The sequence below is a fragment of the Cervus elaphus genome, chromosome 15 (genome assembly GCF_910594005.1).
Source record: "Cervus elaphus chromosome 15, mCerEla1.1, whole genome shotgun sequence".
NCBI lineage: Eukaryota > Metazoa > Chordata > Mammalia > Artiodactyla > Cervidae > Cervus > Cervus elaphus.
Genome location: NC_057829.1, coordinates 8,873,551 through 8,891,609, shown reverse-complemented (window position 1 = coordinate 8,891,609; position 18,059 = coordinate 8,873,551). Strand labels below are relative to the sequence as shown.

The following is an 18,059-nucleotide window of genomic DNA, read 5'->3' as shown; positions in this document are numbered from 1 at the left end:
ACCCCACTCTGCCCACGTCCTGAAGACAGGCTCTAACCACATGCCGCAGTCCGCAGACCCTTCCACTGCTCTGCCATACACAGGCTCTCGCGGAAATACCTCCAAGACAGAGAAGACAGCCATATATAATCCAGCTTTTTCAACGCCCTCCAACAAAGCCGCCCAACTGCCAATGTAATCTAATAATTAGCATATGTAAGGATAAAGCTCTAGACCATGACATCAGCCTCACAGAAAATCAGCAGATTCGAAAAAGCACCAACTAGCCCACTGGGTCTTTGGGAATTCCAAATAAATGAAAGGATGAAAAGGACAGAACAGCAGGAGAGAGTGGACCACAGTCTCAGTCCTAGAAAACACCAAAAACCATTTCTAAATGAAGCCATTCTATGAATTCTCCATTGTAGAAGAGTGTGGGGGCGGGGGGGGGGGTGTCCATCCATCACAAGGGTATTAACTAAAAACCTGCTTCCCTGGCAACGATGTCCTTGAACAGCATTCTGCAGCAGAGACAAGCCCAAGTAAAAGCAGAGGACTGTCAACAGGTCAAGGATCGCCTCCACATGGTGAGCGTCCCTGAGGAGCTAACATGGGATTTCTTAGCCACGACATTCCAACCAAAGATAGCACAAGCGCTCGGTCTGAAGCACTGGCCTCAAGAATTCAGGGTCCGCTGCGCTGTCAAAGACATTTCATGTGCAGACTGTGATTAAAGCTGATAACCTGGCCTGTTCTAGAAACTAACAAAGGAATGTGTGTGCTTCGTCACTCAGTCGTGTCCAACTCTTCGTGACCCCCTGGACTGTAGCCCACCAGACTTCTCTGTCCATGGGATTTTTCAGGTAAGAATACTGGAATGGGATGCCATTTCCTCTCCAGAGGAAATTTTCCTAAACCAGGGATCAACCCCACATCTCCTGCATCTCCTGCCCTGGCAGGCAGATTCTTTACCACTGTACCAACAAAAGAATGAACTGAACTAAGCCAAACCGAGTCTCTATCATCAAGGCTTAAGCTGGTAGACCCTCCAATTCTCCTCCACATCGATTTCAATGCCGGCCCCAGGTCAGTGTCGGGGCCCCAAGGCTTTTTATAGGTGGTGGGGCTGCCACTGTTGCTCAAGCAGAGATATCCAACTGGTGAATATTATTCACTTTTTATTTTTTTTTAATTTAGTTTTACTTTTTTGGCCATCCCCACGGCATGTGGAATCTTTAGTTCCCCAACCAGGGACAGAACCCAGGCCCCCTGCAAAGGAAGCGGGGAGTCTGCATCACTGGATCACCAGGGAGCTCCTCCACTTACCTTTAAAAAGAGAGACTGAAACCCAAAACTTCCCTTCCCTCCCGCCAGTGATAGGTAGGGCCACAGTGCAGTGTTAACACACCAGGTGAAAATTAACTCTGTAAATGGGCTCGAAATGCTGCAGACCCTAACAGGAATATGACCCCTGCCACTTAGAAGGCAGCTATAAATGGGACACAAACTTCATCCAGATAGGGGAAAACTGGGTAGGTAAGTGTGTAGTTCAGAGACAGAAACAAGATAAAGTCCAGAGAAAGGATGTGTCACCAGGAGCTATTTTCAATCACACTTGAGAATCTGGAACTTCTGCTTTGTAAAACATTTTACTGTCTCTTCTACAAACAGTTTTTTAAAAATAGAAGACTGAAAGGCCCAGAGCTAACGAACACGGGGCTCAGACTTAGGTCTGCAAAACAACAGACAAGATGACTTAGCCAAAAAGGTTAGCACACTTCTTTTAAAAAGTTCATTTCATGGGAGGAGGACTCAGGATGGAGGGGACACATATTTACCTCACAGCCAATTCATACAGATGTATGGCAAAAACCATCACAGTATTGCAAAGTAATTATCTTCCAATTAAATAAATAATTTTTTTAAAGGTCACTTCATTTCCATTTTTTAGATCCAGACACCAAATTTCAAAGAGTACAGAATGGAGGAAATCAGAATAGCCAAGAGAGATACAAAAGAGACACTTATGACCACTCTGGGACCACAGTCAAGAATGGAGAGAAAATCCTACATCCAACAAACATAAGTTTCCACCTGTGCTCCATCAGCAAAAGATGAACAAATACTAAAGACAACCGCTAAATAAAGGAAAAGGGCAGAAGGAGGTGAGAGGCTGGCAAGGTCAGTGCCTGTCAAATCCACCAGAGGTGCTGGTGGTAAAGTCCACTGAACAGAATCAGGAGGCTTACAGGATGGACAGGAGGACATAACACATTGAATGCCAGCTTTGGTCCAGGCTCCGTTTAAGGCATTCTATTTTAGGTAGGACGTCCAATGACGTACTTATCAACATCCCTGTTAAATGTGAGATAAGGGACTCAGAGTTTAGTTAGCTTTTCAGCTGTGGAAGCGACATACTATACTCCAGGAGTAGGTGTTTAATTTTAGTCTAGGGTCTACAAAATTCTTCTTATGTGTTTCTTCAATATGCATGCCATTGACTCTCCTAACCCCATAGGATGCTACTACACCCTACAAGACTATAACTTCAATCAGAAGTTCCAATCCCAGGGACTTCCCTGGTAATCCTGTGGTTAGGACTCTGCGCTTCCAATGCAGGGGGCCCGACTTCGATCCCTGGTCAGAGAACTAGATCCCACATGCCACAACTAAAGATCTCGCATGCTGCAATTAAGGTCTGGCACAGCCAAGTAAATAAATAAGTATAAAGATCTTTTTAAAAAAAAGAATCTCCGCTCGCTACCACTGAGCCCTGGTTACCCCAAACCCTAGGCACTTCAGACTTCCCTATATTTGGCAGGAACATTTTCTCTCCAGGCAATGAGTCTTTCCTGTGTTCTTACCACCTCTGGGACCGTGGCTCTCACCCACTTTGTATCCTGGCAAACATTACCCAACATCATTACTTATTTATTTACATGTTATCTGTCCCCCTGCTAGACTAAGAATCTAGAAAGCAGAGAAAGCTATTCAATTTCATATTCTCTCACTGTGCCTAACAAGGTAGCTGGCACAGTGAAAATGCAAAAACAAAAACCAACCAACAAACAAAAACTGTCAGCTGAACGAAACAATGCCAGGCAGCCCAGAGCGGGCGAGTGTCACCAAGCCAAACACCCTGCACCAGCAGGACACGAAGCGCTACGTGACCAGATGACAGACAAACCCCACATTCACAACACTCAGGCAGAATGTGTTTATATAAACTGTCATATCCACATCAATGAAGCAATGTTGGTATGGAGAGCAAGCCAAAACAAAAGCACAGCCCTACTGGAAAAAGTGACACGTCATAACAACATTGTTCCAACAGAACCCTACCTGGAAACTGGCGGTCATGGGCTTTCATCTGGAACACAGAACCTTTCCCAGAGACATGAGAAGCAAGGGGATCCATCACCCCCACTCCACCACCACCACCAAGAGTCAAATTTAAAAGAACAAGAAGCCTTGAGGCCTGTAAAATTTAACTGTTAAAGGTCTAAATAATGTCAAAATATAATTAAAGAAAGAGTTTTGGCCAAGGAATGGAGATATGGTGAAAGAAGAAACCTATAGCAAATTCTAGCATCCATGGGCAAAGGACCTAATCAGAGTGGAAAGGGTTAGTTGCTCAGTCGTGTCTGACTCTTTGCAACCCCATGGACTGTAGCCCGCCAGACTCTTCCATCCATGGAATTCTCCGGGCAAGAATACTGGAGTGAGTTGCCATTCCCTTCTCCAGGGGGGTCTTCCCGACCCAGAGACCAACCCTAGGTCTCCTACATGCAGGCAGATTCTTTACCATCTGACACACCAGGGAAGCCCACTAGACAGGGTACCCCCTCTTAATTGTCTCTACAGGATTCAGCAATCCTTCAGTTCACCCCTCTCCCCTGTTCCCACTGCAAAGGTGCCCAGCAACCTTCCGACCTCTGCCTACCTGCAGGCAGTGAACATGGGGACCAAGAAGAGGTCAGCATTCAGGGTCCCATGACGGTTATATTTACTTTTGTAAATTACTAATCAGGCATCTTTGGTGCATACTCAGCTTAGTGAACACGGTTAATGTGATTATGGGTCTGAGATGATGAAAAAACTGGGTCTGAGAGTGTGCTGGGAAAAATTTGTTTTGTCTTTTTCCTGAATGCCAAATAACGAATATTACCCACAAGAGTCTTCTGAAAGAGTTGGCGGGCACTTTGGTTGGCTGACGCACCATTCTGCATACTTACGCATGTTCTCCTCAAATTGCTACACCGTGTCAAAGGAGTTTTACTGAGGGTAATCACTCTCGGTCAACAGTAGTTTTTACAAAAGAGAAAACAATCTGCTCAGTAAGACTCACCATCCTAATGTAAACCAGACTCTTCACCTCTCAGGGTAGAAATGTCACTGAAACAAGTTTGGCTTCACCAGTATGAAATTAATAGTGCTGGGGCTGAGCTGAGGCTAATTTCTGCAAAATTTAATTTGCAAAAACCAGCCCAAGGCTACCATGATATAAATTCCCTTGATGTGTTAATTTCACACTCTAGAGTCCGCATCCTACCAGTGCGGGGCGGGGGCGGGAGGGGGGAGGCGAGAGGAAAGGGGTGTCGATGATCTCCAGTTTGTAAAGTAGGGGAGGATCTGAATTCATCCAAGTTTCTGGACATCTGCAACATCAGCTGTCCAAGCCCCACAGGGAGTCAGAGCCCAGCTTCCCTCCTGCCAGCCCACAGGGGATGAAAAGGTGACACAGAAATCAGCCCAGTGAGGAAAACTACTTCATTATGCAGAGAACCATCACTGGGCACCAGCATCTCATTCGATAAACTTTTCCTTGACATCTTCATACAAAAGGGATGTTCCAGATACAGGCAAATAATGAGATAAACTCAGCTCAGCCGGATCCAATAGATGCAGAGTGCTTTGCATTCCACAGCCAAACGCACAGGCCTGGTAGGAAGTACAACCCTGGGACTTACCTGGTGGTCCAGCATTTAAGACTCTGCACATCCACTGCAGGAGCCACAGGTACGATCCCCGGTCAAGGAACTAAGATACCACATGCCGTCGAGCAACTAGCCCACAATTACTGAGCCCGAGCCGCAACTAGAGAGCCTGTGCGCTCCAGAGCCCACGTTCCACAACGAAAGAAGCCCACCACAATGAAGACCCAGGGCAGCCAAAATAAAATAAAAAATACATTGTGAGTCTTACACAGTTCCTCACATGTATAACAAGTCAGTTGATACAGACATTTCCTATATGGACCAAGTCTCTAGGAGCTACATCACAATCTCAATGTTACCAAGGTCAAGTCAGGCAAATACGAGTTCCTGGACCTTTCTTTCACCTTTTAATGACATAAATGCCCACCTCGTCCTCCTAGACTGTCTTCCCAACTCCATGTCATAGGGTAAAGGAAATAGAGGTTTCACATAAATTTCAAGAAGTAAGCTTTGCTTATTTTAAGTGAATTTGTAATATGCACCTGGTCTGTCACTACGTCATCAGAATAAGGACTACATTTAGGCCTTGACTGGCTGGATTCTGAAGGGCCCCTGTTATGATCCTGCTTTATTGTATAAAACTTGCTAATGACCTCTGGGAGATGGTGAAGGACAGGGAAGCCTGGCGTGCTGTAGTCCACGGGGTCGCAAAGAGTTGGACACAACTTAGCAACTGAATCCTTCAGCAGGCAAAGTAACCAAAGCCCCACTCAACACAAACATGAGACCACAGCAAGGACCAAGTAATACACTTGACAGCAGGTCTCTCATTGTACAAGGATTCAAGCTGGACCTTACACTGGTTACCTTTGAGTCTGGTCCTAGGTTGGCTGAATACAGAGATCACACAGTCATCCCACGTCCCTCCCTGTCAGAGATGGAAAATAAATGAGCAGGAGAGCATCCTGTGCATCCAGGAGACACAGCCCAGTGATCCTGCTGGTTGTTTCTGCCACATCTACAAACACAGGAACAGAGGACAGTCCTCCCCTGTGACCGGCAGAGCTTAGGCGGGACCCTGCCTAAGTTCCTTATCACCCTGGGCTCGGAAGGCCCTGGCTATACAGTGGTACTCCAAATGACAAGACAATTCCCAAACATGCAAAGGTCCACTCGGATGACTGCAGGAGAAGGATCCTATTTACAATACGAACCTCCATCTTAACCTCCTCAACCAGAACCCAGGGGCAGGAGAGAAGCGGACATGGGGAAGTGTGTGGAGGGGGCCTGGAAATGGCTAGTTCAAAACAGACCTCAGATGGGACTTCCCCAGCAGTCCAGTGGTTAAGACTCTGCACTTTCCCTGCAGGGGGCACGCATGGGTTCAATCCCTGGTCAGGAACTAAGATCCCACACGCCACAGACCAAAAAAAGACCTCAAGTAGTGAGCAAGATTGGAAATGACTAGACTCCTTCAGGGGCTTCCCAGGTGGCGCTAGTGGTAAAGAATTCACCTGCCAATGCAGGAGACCTAAGAGTCATGGGTTCAATCCCTGGGTTGGGAATATCCCCTAGAGGCGGGCATGGCGACCTACCCCAGTCTTCTCACCTGAAGAATCCCATGGACAAAGGAGCCTGGTGGACTATGGTCCATAGGGTTGCAGAGAGTCAACACAACTGAAGCGACTTAGCAGGCAAGCAGGCCCGTTCAGGGATGGAGGCAAAAGGCGGCCAGAAAGTCAGCCCCTGCAGAGGCTCCAGTGCTCCTACCTCTCCAGAGACTCTGATAGGATAACCATGGCGCTAACAGGGGAGAGCTGCCCAAATCGGCAACAACCCCCCAGGGAGGTTTGAAGGGTACCAGATCCTAGCACAATACTGATGAGACGCAGTAGGGGAAGTGACCCACATGTATCTGCGAAAACCAAAACACTCCCTTTATCAAGACAGGCCAGGCCTATCCCTAAGGATAGGACATGGATAGGACATAGGACATGGATCCTAACAGCACAGTTCGAGTGCCAAGAAGAATCACACATTTATAAGGTTGACACAAAGGAGTTAACACCATCCCTGTTAATCATGCATGTTGTCAAAGATAAGCTGGAGTTTACCCATCACCAAGCACTAGGGAAGGGAATCTTCACTTGGCTAACTGCCTGGTAGAAAACGAGTATGGTAGTGAACTTTACGAAGATACGTACTTTAAAAAGTCAAAGCCATCTAGGGGCAACTCTAATACACTGCCTATTATAGCATTTTAATGAAGAGAGATAGAGAAAAGGAAGAAAAGAATCACAAACAATATCCACTCTATCATGCGGACACATGGAGGGGATCACATTATTTCACAATGAGCAATTGTTCTTCCACTACATAGTAACCTGTGCTTCTGCCTCATAATGGATGGATGCATACTCCTGAGACTGGATTAGGAAGCAGTAAGCTCTGACTGTCATTTTTAAAACAAATTTACAACAACATCACACTGGCTTGATCTGTTTAATCCCACTTGTTAAGCAGACCCAGACAAGGGGATCCCCTCAATGGAGGAAAACACATCTTTTTAAACAGAGACTCAAAAATAAGAAAATGCTTCATGAATTCACTTTCCCCCCCAGCACTATGAACTATGCATATTTTAGCACATTTTAAAAGGAAAAGGAGAAAAAATAAAAACTAGCAACCCAACATACACCTGCGAAACTCTATGTCTGGAGAGCAGGGGCAGGGAGGAGAACTACACAGACATCTGGCATCACCTGTCAGGCTGCCAAACCACTGTATTTTGAAGCTATTCAGACGCTTTCTAAAGAAGAAACAACAACAACAAAAAAATCCAACATGACTGAACTGGGAGGCGGGAGAGCCTACTTGTAACTCAGCCCTTGTCAGACAAAATCCAGCAGCCTCAAAAGGTTCAATAGCCTTTTTATAAAGCTATTGTGTGGGTTAGTGCCTAAAAATAGTACAGTTCAGCAAGCAGATCACAAGGAGGAATCACCTCTACACATTCAACTTCCAAACAATAGACAAAGTGGTGGGAAGAACACCAAATGCACTCGGGGGCAGTACAAGCCCCCGCGGTTGCCTCCCTCCCTGGATTCCTCACCTTGTCCAAACACCCAGCAAACCAATTTAGCCCAACAGCCTGCACAGGAAAATGGGGGGGGGGGGGGGTGTCACCTTTACGTGTGTGCATTCGCTCAGTCGTGTCTGGCTCTGCGACCCCATGGACTGTAGCCAGTCAGGCTCCTCTGTTCATAGGATTTTCCAGGCAGGAATACTGGGGTGGGTTGCCATTTATTTCCCACTCCAGGGCATCTTCCCGACCCAGGGATTCAACCTGTGTCTCTTTGCATTTCTTACACTGGCAGGCAGACTCTTTACCACTGCACCACCTGTCACCTCTAGGAGATCTTTTTCCCCCACATACACAGATATGAAAGTGAGGACCACATCATCGCGATTATTGCCTGTACTCCTTCCATAGGCCCTTACACTAAAGCAGAGTTCTCAGTCTTCACTTTAAGTGTATCAGAATCATCTGCGGAAGTCTTGAAAGATACAGATATCAGAAATTCAGTTTCCAATTCAGTTTTTAAGTATCAGGGTTAAATACCTGACAATTTTAAAAGCTTCTCTGGTGAGGCTAAGAACCACTGCTTAAGACAACAAAGTTTTTATGCCAAGTCAGGTCCATTGCCCACCAGGCTCCTCTGTCCATGGGGTTTCCCAGGCAAGAACACTGGAGTGGGTTGCCATTTCCTTCTCCAGGGGATCTTCCCAACCCAGGGATTGAACCCGTGTCTCCTACATCAGCAGAAATATTCTTTACCACTGAGACACCAGGGAAGCCACCCAAGGTGAGGGGAAGCCAACAAAACCCTAGAAGGCGGGGTAAGTGTCATCCCCAAACTGGGCTCACCTCTGTGAGTACAGACACGATCAAGTCAAAGCATGGGAGAAGGAAGGATTTATAATTACTCACAAGAAATAAAGAGAACACTGGGATCCTTCCCAAACCAGTGTCTCCCTGGAGAGAAAAATTGAGAAATTTTAAGCCAAGGGTACATGCAAGTTCATGAAGGGGCTTGAGTAGAGGAGAATTCAGCATAGAACTGGGGCAAAAGTCAAGAGAGTCCAAGCTTTAACTGATGAAGTCTGAAGGGTCAGCATCAGCATTCCACCCTCCAACTGAATGGGCGTTAGTTTCTGCAGAACTCAAAGGCGTAGGGAACCAGGACCCTGCCCCAGGGGGGTCAACTGTTTCCTTTCTTTTTAAAACATTTTATGTATTTATTTTGGGCTGGGCTGGGTCTCCACTGTTGCGTGAGGGCTTTCTCTGGCAAGTGGGCTCCTCATCGTGGTGGCTTCTCTGGCTGCCGAGCGCGGGCTCTGAAGCGGGCGGCCTCAGTAGTTGTGGCACACAGGCTTAGTGGCTCCACGGCATGTGGGGTCCTCCAGGACCAGGAATGGAACCCACGTCTCCTGCATCCTTGGGAAGGCAGGTCCTTCCCAACAGGGAAATCCGACACTATTGTTTTGGCTACCCACTCCAGTATTCTGGCCTGGAGAATTCCATGGATGCTATAGTCCGTGGGGTCACAAAGAGTCAGACGTGACTGAGCAACTTTCAGTTCACTTCACTTCCCTAGTTTCTGCATCTCCTCCCTTAATCACTGAGGCCTGTTCAAGGGCAAGCATTGTGGCCCGGCTTAGGTCACAAACTAGGTTAGGCGAAAATGGGTTCTCATGTCGAGAATAGCATTCCTGGCTCTCTTTCTCCAGGGACCCCTAACCCTTCTGCTTACATAAGCACCAGGGATTAATCCTGCAAAGGATGGACCACCCAGAGGCCACAAGTGCTGCTCTTCTAGAAACCACTGCTGGACAGAATAAAAATCAAGCCACAACAGGCAGCTTCCAAAAACTCAGATAATATCATGAGAACATGAAAAAACTAAAATCCAAATTTTAATTCTCCTTAATCTCTGATTTTAATTTGGCATTTGCCTTTTCCTTCCTTTTTTCTCAATATATTTATAAAAAGGGGATTCTACAAGGGCGTCCTTGTGGCTCAGACAACAAAGAACGCACCTGCAGTGAAGGAAACGCAGGTTCAATCCCCAGGTCTGGAAGATCTCCTGGAGGAAGGCATGGCAACCCACTCCGGTATTCTTGCCTGGAAAATCTCATGGACAGAGGGACCTGGCGGGCTACAGTTCATGGGGTCTCACAGTGAGCAACAACAACCATAGAGTTTTATTGTGGGGAGGATAAAGCTGAGAGGGGGAAAATAAATAATAGTGTTTTACAAAGGGACTTAAGTACATTTATCAGATAAATCAAAAGGAAATTAATAAAATAGCTAAATCAGTTATAACAAACACTGCCTCAATGAATTCAAGTAAAAATCTTACGATAAGTTATCATCTCCATTTTGCCCATATCCAAACTGTGACATGTAAAAGGTTAAGTGAATTGCCCAAGGTGGTAAGACAGGAAAGGAGCAGGGCACAATCTTTGAAAGAATGACCTAACCCAAGGAAACACAAACTGACTAGAACCAAAGAGGTCCACGATGGCAGATGAGTTGACTCCCACTAGACCTTGAACCTCAGTATATGCTCACTGTAACCCATCAGCAAGCTAAGGGGCACCCCCATCGGTGCCATGACAGGTCTAAGGCCTGCCATAAAAGGGCAAAAAGTGGGTGGTGGCCCAACTGCTGGAAATCCCCACCCCTTCCTCAGAATAGCTGAAATGCCTCCCCCATTCATTAGCCTATGAAGTTAGCCACCCCTATAAAAACCGACAGCCCCACACCCTGGTGCGGCTCTCACCTTTTGCAGTGGCCCACACTGTCTACGCAGGGTGTTTCCTCCCTGAATAAATCTTCTTTCACATTAATACGGCTCACTCTTGAATTCTTTCCCACACAAAGCCAAGAAACCACGCTTGGCAGCCGTCCCAGGGACTCTGACATGAGCTGGAACCTGACCATCCTTCTGTCTTTCCAGCAACAGTGACATTAAGTTAATAAGCTCACCACCTGGACAGCAAACCCTGTTGTTGTCCAACCTTAAAACGAAGGTTCTTTAGGGTTCTTGTCACTAAACTGTGTTTTTCCACCAAGTCCATTTTCCAGATGTTTGTCTACAAATCCACGGGAGTCGGCTCGGGCAACCGAGAGCTCGAATTTCCTGAGGTGTCTGGGTCACCTCTGTCCTTGGAGTACCCTCACCGACAGGGTGGGAAGCAACCTCAGAGCTGCTCCCACTGAAGGAAGAGCAGCTTGAAACAGAAAGGGCTTGCAGCTGCCTTACCACACTGAGGAGCAGACAGAACCGAGGAACCTGATTCTTACAATGCGTTCAGGGGCTTCCCTGGGGGTCCAGTGTTTAAGAATCCATATTCCAGCGCAAGGGACACAGGTTCAATACCTGGTCAGGGAACCGAGACCCCACACGCCTCACAGGGCAACTAAGCCTACAGGCCACAACTAGAGAAGCCAGAGCATCACAACCAGAGAGACGCTTCAGTGCCGCAGCAGCCAAGAAAAACCACGTTCACATGTTAGCAGGTTACTAAATACAGATACTTGGGACATTTCACCAAACGGGTGGGCTCTCCTCCTTCCTCTAAACTCCTTTCCAGAAGGGAAGGCTGCCATGCCTTGACGCCTACTGTGTCTCAAGGTGTAAGGGGACAAAGGGGCCTCATCTACAGCCTCCCAGGTCACAGAAAATGTAGGGCAGGAGGACTGTGGAATTTGGAGTGATTCTCAGAGGGGACAGTTGCTTTGCTTCTCTGCTTTTATCAGACATTCTACTAATTACCAGCGAAAGTTGTTTTTATCAAGGAAAAACAATATTTTACCTTAGAATCCAGATCTTAACGCCATCCATTGTTCCAATGTGGAACACTTCCATTGAAATCTTCCACTGATATTTTCTCCAAAGAGTAATGTTTAATGAAAACAAAGGAGGTGGTCCAGTGGTTAAGAATTCGCCTTATGATGCAGAGGATGTTAGTTCGATTCTGGTCAGGGAAATAAGATCCCACACCTAGCCTGCGAGCCACAGCTAGAGAGAAGCTTGTGTGCCACAGACAAGACCAGACACAGCCAAATAAATAAATTTTAAAAAAATTTTTTTAATAAACAAAGGAAAGAAAACTTACAAAACTACATGTTCTCTAAAAAAGCCATGTTGACTCTCAGGTTCCTGAACCAAGATGGGTGTGAGCAGCCTGTCACCAAGGGAATAAAGTCTTTACAGCCCAGAACTGTGGGTGTTTTCTGAGTAGTAACGCTGTAGATAGCACACGCAATGTCTGACATAATGCATTTTAAATATTTCCTAATGATAATCCCTAATACACTGACATTCATATTGGTCACATTCACCCTTCAGAAATTGTGCCGAATTATCACTTAAACGGAGAAGCCACCAAAAGCCCAGCGAAGCTGTCAAAGGTCTGGTCCTCATCACCCGTAAGGACAAGTGTGTTTTGAGAGGCTTGATACAAGTGGGTCTTCAGGCTGTGGGCGGGTCATTCACTCAGCATTCACTGCAGTTTCAGAACATGCAAAAATTGTTCCATGTTATTCCACCACACATCCTTAACGTGATGTTAGGATTCCATTTGGTTTTACACAGTATCAGTAGGCTTATCTTTACAGATGATCAATATATGGCCATCTTATCAATCCGACTGTACAAACTCTTCTTTCTGTTCTCATAGCTGCCTGCAGAAGAGATCACACTGGGAGATCTCTATAAGACTAAAGGGATGACTCAGCCTTCAACTGGACACCCTGCCTGGGGCCACGGTCATAGTGAGTTGGGACAGCCCAGGTCCTCAGGGCTCCATAACTGACTAGTTCTGTGACCTTGAACAAACCATTTATGCTCGCTTGGACCCAGTTCCCTTATTTCTACAAGGGGAATGGTAATACCTACTTCAAAGCTGTTGGAACATGAAATGAGTACTAAACAGTACCTACCACATAGTAAAGAGAAAGCAGATAAAGCTGCAAGAATGTATAACCATAATTATTAGAAGAAAAAGGGAATGGGCTGCAGATACATTGCAATAAGACTATTCGATCATGAAGTCCCCCTCATGTGATCAAATTGATCAGAATTACATTTTAAGGGAAAAAATCATTTGTAATATAATGGGCACACTGTCATGTATTCAACCAGACAGAAATTAATGGGAAGAACAAGAAATTGGAAAATAGAGAAAGAAAGAAATCGCTAGTTGTGTCATTTTGTCCGTTGAAAAGAACAGTTCCGAGGGGCTTCCGTGGTGGCTCAGTGGTGCCTGCCAAGGCAGGAGACATGGGTTTGCTCCCTGCTCCGCAGAGATCCCACATGCTGCGGAGCAACTACACGTGTGCCCCAATGACTGAGCTTGTGCCCCAGGGCCCGGGGGCTGCAGCTACTGAGCCATGGACAAGTACCGCAACCGCTCAAGTGCACACAGCCTAGAGTCTGCGCCGCACAGTAAGACAGGCCACCACCGTGAGCAGCCCGCACACGTGCCGAGTGAGCACCCCACGCTGCAGCAACCGGAGAAACACCCACGCAGCGACAAAGACCCACCCAGCCAGAAGTTATTTAATTAAGTGACTGATTTTTTTTTTTTTTTAAAGAAAAAGAATTCCTAGTACAAAGCAGGTTTGGTTTTGTGTTTTAAATCTGATTACCATGAACCAGTCCATGAGAAATCAAGGTGCTAGACCTATCAAATTCAGGACCAAATCCTATTCTATTCATCACCTGAAAACAAATGATGGGTTCAGGGAAAACAGAAAACTAATAAGCGTTCTCCCAGGCTTGGAAAGAGGAGGCCAGGAACCAGTAGGACTGGTCTTGGGCTACCAGGAGCAAGGCATCTTATGTGGGGGACTTTGCCTTGCCTGCCCTAAGCCCTTGGAGACCTCAGCAAATTCTCATAATCTCTGGGTTGCATGAAATCTGTCAAATCCTCTCTTTCTGCATATCCTTTTTTTTTTGCTGTGAATAAAGTACACCAAAATGGACATGTCTAAATGCAATCATTTGTCCACTGAAATGTGCATATTAAGTGCCCAGGACATGCCAGGAATCCTGGAGGGGTCATCTCAGCTCACCAGCACCATCTCAGCATCTGATGCCTACAGGATGTGAACCCTGTGTTAGAGCTACTTGTATATACTTTTTCCCTTCCCGTTAGGACTGTAAACTCTTGAAAGGGAAGGGCAGCACTTTAATCATCTTCTTCCCCTTGGCACCTACCAGAGGGTTCCACTTATAGAAATTATCCAATAAACAATTACTGAACCAAACACCCTCCAGGACACATGTAACCGGAGGATCAAGGGTTTCTCTCCCCTTAGGTCTTCAGATTTTAAGATTGTCTCCCTGAGGTGGGTGAGCCTTTCTAAATCTGGCTGCTAGTGGGATGTGAAATGAAATGTTTTTAAACATGATCTGGAAAATGTTAATGCCTCATTAACTTTCATGAATATAGGAGCAAAAAGACACACCTGAGGATGAGATTAGTCTTCCACATAAGCTAATGCACTTCCTGATGCCCAAGCATCCCAGTTTCACCTCACTCTTGACATCTGGATCCTGACAACACATGGTATTGTTGCTGCCGTCAGCAAGCAAATGACGGCGCCCCCCAGCACCTGCACCCACCAGTGCTGTTTCCTAACATCAAATTGAGAAACTAGGCTTTTGATTCAGAAACTTGGGCAAGACCATGAGGAACCTAACAGTCTGAGAATGTTTTAAGTGAACGGAGACAAACAATGGCCCCTCTGGGGGCCCATGGAGCCTGGAACTCTACTGACCTTCACAAAGCCGGCCAAAACAGAAAAGGACAGGGTCACAAAGAAGCCTAGCGCCACCCTGACAATACTTATGTTCCTTCCAGAAAGGCAGGAGGTTGAATGTGAAGCTGAGAGCAGAGAAAGGAGGAACAAGATAACAGTCCAGGCATCAAAACAGCTGCTTTCTGATAAGAAGGCGCCAAAGGAGTTAAAAAATTCTTACTAGACATCTGAAGGACAAATGAAATGCACACCAATATCACACCGTGGTACCGGCTGTCTCGGAAAAATTTTATTCATCTTCGTAAGAATAACAATTTGGAGCTCAGCCCAAATTTTTCTAAGTAATCCCTTAATGATCATAATTGACTTATCCCACATAACAAGTCTCCTAATCCTCTGATAAACAGGCTTCTAAGCCTGGATGAGGGTTAAGTAAGTCCTAACTTCATCAATGCAAAACGAGGACATGGAATGATAAAATGATCTATACGGGATTATGCAACGCCTCCCTTGTGGCTCAGCAGTAAAGAGTCTGCCTGCAATGCAGGAGATGCAGGTTCTATCCCTGGGTCGGGAAGATCCCCTGGAGAAGGAAATCGCAACCCACTCTAGTATTCTTTCCTGGAAAATTCCACGGACAGAGGAGCTTGGCAGGCTACAGTCCATGGGGTTGCAAAAGAGTTAGACACGACTTAGCAACTAAACAACAACAAAGCAGCTCATCAATTACAATGTTCTCATTATATATAAATGTATGAGAATAAAAGAGAAAATGAACGAGTCAAAACAAATGAACTCCACTCATATTTTTTTAAAACAGATTTGTTGATTAGATGTTGCCTTGAATTGGGTATAAAGATAAACCATGTTAAAACAACCCGATGAGGATTTCAACACAGACTTTTCTAACTGCATCCACATGATAGTTAAATAGCCGAAAGAAAGGAAGAAAGAAAGAAAAGAAAGGAAGGAAGGAAGGAAGGAAAAGGAAAGAAAGGAGGGAGGAAGAAGGAAGTAAAGAAGGAAGGAAGGAAAGAAAACTAATTGGAACTTGCAAGCGACTCCTCCTGAGGCCCCCAGTGTAGGCAACTCCAAACCAAAGAGGCTTCTCAGAGGAATGCTCACCCCCGTCTGCGGTACGGGCCTGCTAATTCCCTTCAGTCGTGTCTGAGTCTTTGCAACCCCTTGACTATTGCCCGCCAGGCTCCTCTGTCCATGGGATTCTCCAGGCAGGAATACTGGAGTGGGTTGCCATGCCCTCCTCCAGGGGATCTTCCTGACCCAGGGACTGAACCCAAGTCTCATGTCTCCTATGTCTCCTTCGTTGGCTGGCCGGTTCTTTACCACTGAGCCACCTGGGCAGTCCGGTCTGCTCTGGGGGAGGAACAGATCAGAACATTCAATCTGCAAGCCAAGGGGAACAGAAAGCATCTTTTTTGAAAAGCACACTTTCAAACTGGAGGCAGCTGTGGAGGTAAGGATGGCTTCGCAGGTCCGGCCTGCTGGCAAGCTTACCTGGCTGGGGGTGGTGAGCTCCTGCTCACACGGCCAAGAGCAAGATCCTGCAAAAGAAGAAAGAGACCCAGCTCAGACTCACAGAGAAACTCCTGCTCTGAAGTTTTCAGAGTGTGATCTGAGGACCCTGGGCTTCCCAAGACCCTTCCAGAGGTTCGCAGGTCAAAGCCATTTTCAAATCCAAATCCAAAAGCCAAATTCAAAGCCAAATCCAAAACCAGGACACAAAATGTAGTGCAGTCTCCTAGAGGCAGACACATCACAGTGTAAACAGAGGGGTATCTAGTTTATTTTCTGATGCCAGATATGTAAGAGATTTGCAAAAAATCTAAAACAAGGTCATTCTGCTCACTGATGTCTTTTGTTTTGAAAAAGAGTGATTTTCATGAGACATTATTTATAATAAAATGTACAGGGGTTATTGCAGTTTCAAATGAATGAAGAAATATTTTAAAACGTCTTGACTTTAGATACAATACTGTGAGTATCAGTAGAGATAAGCTACACAATCAACAGCTCCTTGGGATCCTGAGTCATTTTTAAGTGTCAAGGGGGCCTAGGACCAAAATTTTGAGAACTGCTGCTCCAGGTAACTATTTTGCTGCCAACTTCTATTAAACAGCAGTATTCCCCAGTGGCTCATATGCCTGCAATGCAGGAGACCCCAGTTTGATCTCTGGGTCAGGAAGATCCGCCGAGGAAGGAGGTGGAAACTCACTCCAGTTTTCTTGCCTGGAGAACTCCATGGACAGAGGAGACTGGTGGACTACAGTCCTTGGGGTCACAGAGTCCGACACAACTGAGCAACTACTTTCACTTTTTTCACTTTCTATTAAACAGCATCTGCTTTTAAGAACAGCAGTGGTCAGTACAGAGCACTATATGCCAGGCGCCCTACTAAATATGTGTGTCACTTATACATTCACAATCATCTTAAAAAAAAAAAAACTCAAGAGAACCATATTTAATATTCTGTGTTAAACCACAATGGAAAAGAATATAAAAAAGAATAAGTATACATGTATAGCTGAGCTATGTGGCTACACAGCAGGAATTAACACAACATTGTAAATCAAATACACTTTAATTAAAAGAGAAAAAAAAAAATCCAGCCTTTCCACCTCACCCTTGGAGTGGAGACTGGTGCTCTAAAGACTGGTTACTTGCCCAAATCAAGTCAGCAAGTCACAGAGAACAAGTGGCCTGGCTCCTAAGACCATGATCTCTTATTCTACATAATTTTTTATATAAAAAAAGAAAAGGAATCAAGAGAATCTCTGCAAACTAAACTGGGGCAAAGTGGCTGGGGCCCACTCTCCCACATGACACTGAACGGACTCCATATGCTCCAAGGTGAGCGCAGCCTGGATGAAACACTACTGACTGGGCTTCTCTGCTGCCTGCAAGACACCCGTTCCACGCCAGGCTTACACCTGCTGTCCCCACACAGTATGAGTGGTGTCCCTAACACACTTTAGGGTCACCTATCAAGAAGGCTGTAATAGGTCTTGGCTTCTAAAAGCCTCCTTTTCTAATCTGCCTCAATTTGCATGAAGAATTGAAACAGTGAGTGAAGAGGTACTATTACTTGTCCTTCAATTGCAGCTACATTTAAGATTATGTGCAAGAGGAAGAGAGGAAAGAAATTCTCACTGATATAACTTATGCAACCAATATAGCCAATTCTGCGTTTAAAAATCTAAAGCATGGTATGGCAAGTTCCTCAAAAAAAAAAAAAAGAATTACCATATGATCCAGCAATTCCACTTCTGGACATATATGGATATATACTC

The 18,059-nt window shown here is 45.7% G+C and overlaps 1 protein-coding gene across 10 annotated transcripts in view; it reads right to left on the bottom strand.

The window, feature by feature from the left end:
* SIPA1L2 (signal induced proliferation associated 1 like 2) overlaps positions 1 to 18,059 on the bottom strand; it is a 231,930-nt gene that overhangs the window by 155,178 nt on the left and 58,693 nt on the right. For 9 of the 10 annotated variants that reach the window (XM_043925427.1, XM_043925426.1, XM_043925431.1 and 6 more), the window contains exon 2: positions 16,267 to 16,313. The exons of the other annotated variant lie outside the window; for it this stretch is intronic. The gene's annotated coding sequence lies outside the window, so the exon portion shown is untranslated. The remainder of the gene's footprint in view (positions 1 to 16,266; positions 16,314 to 18,059) is intronic. 10 annotated transcript variants of the gene reach the window in all.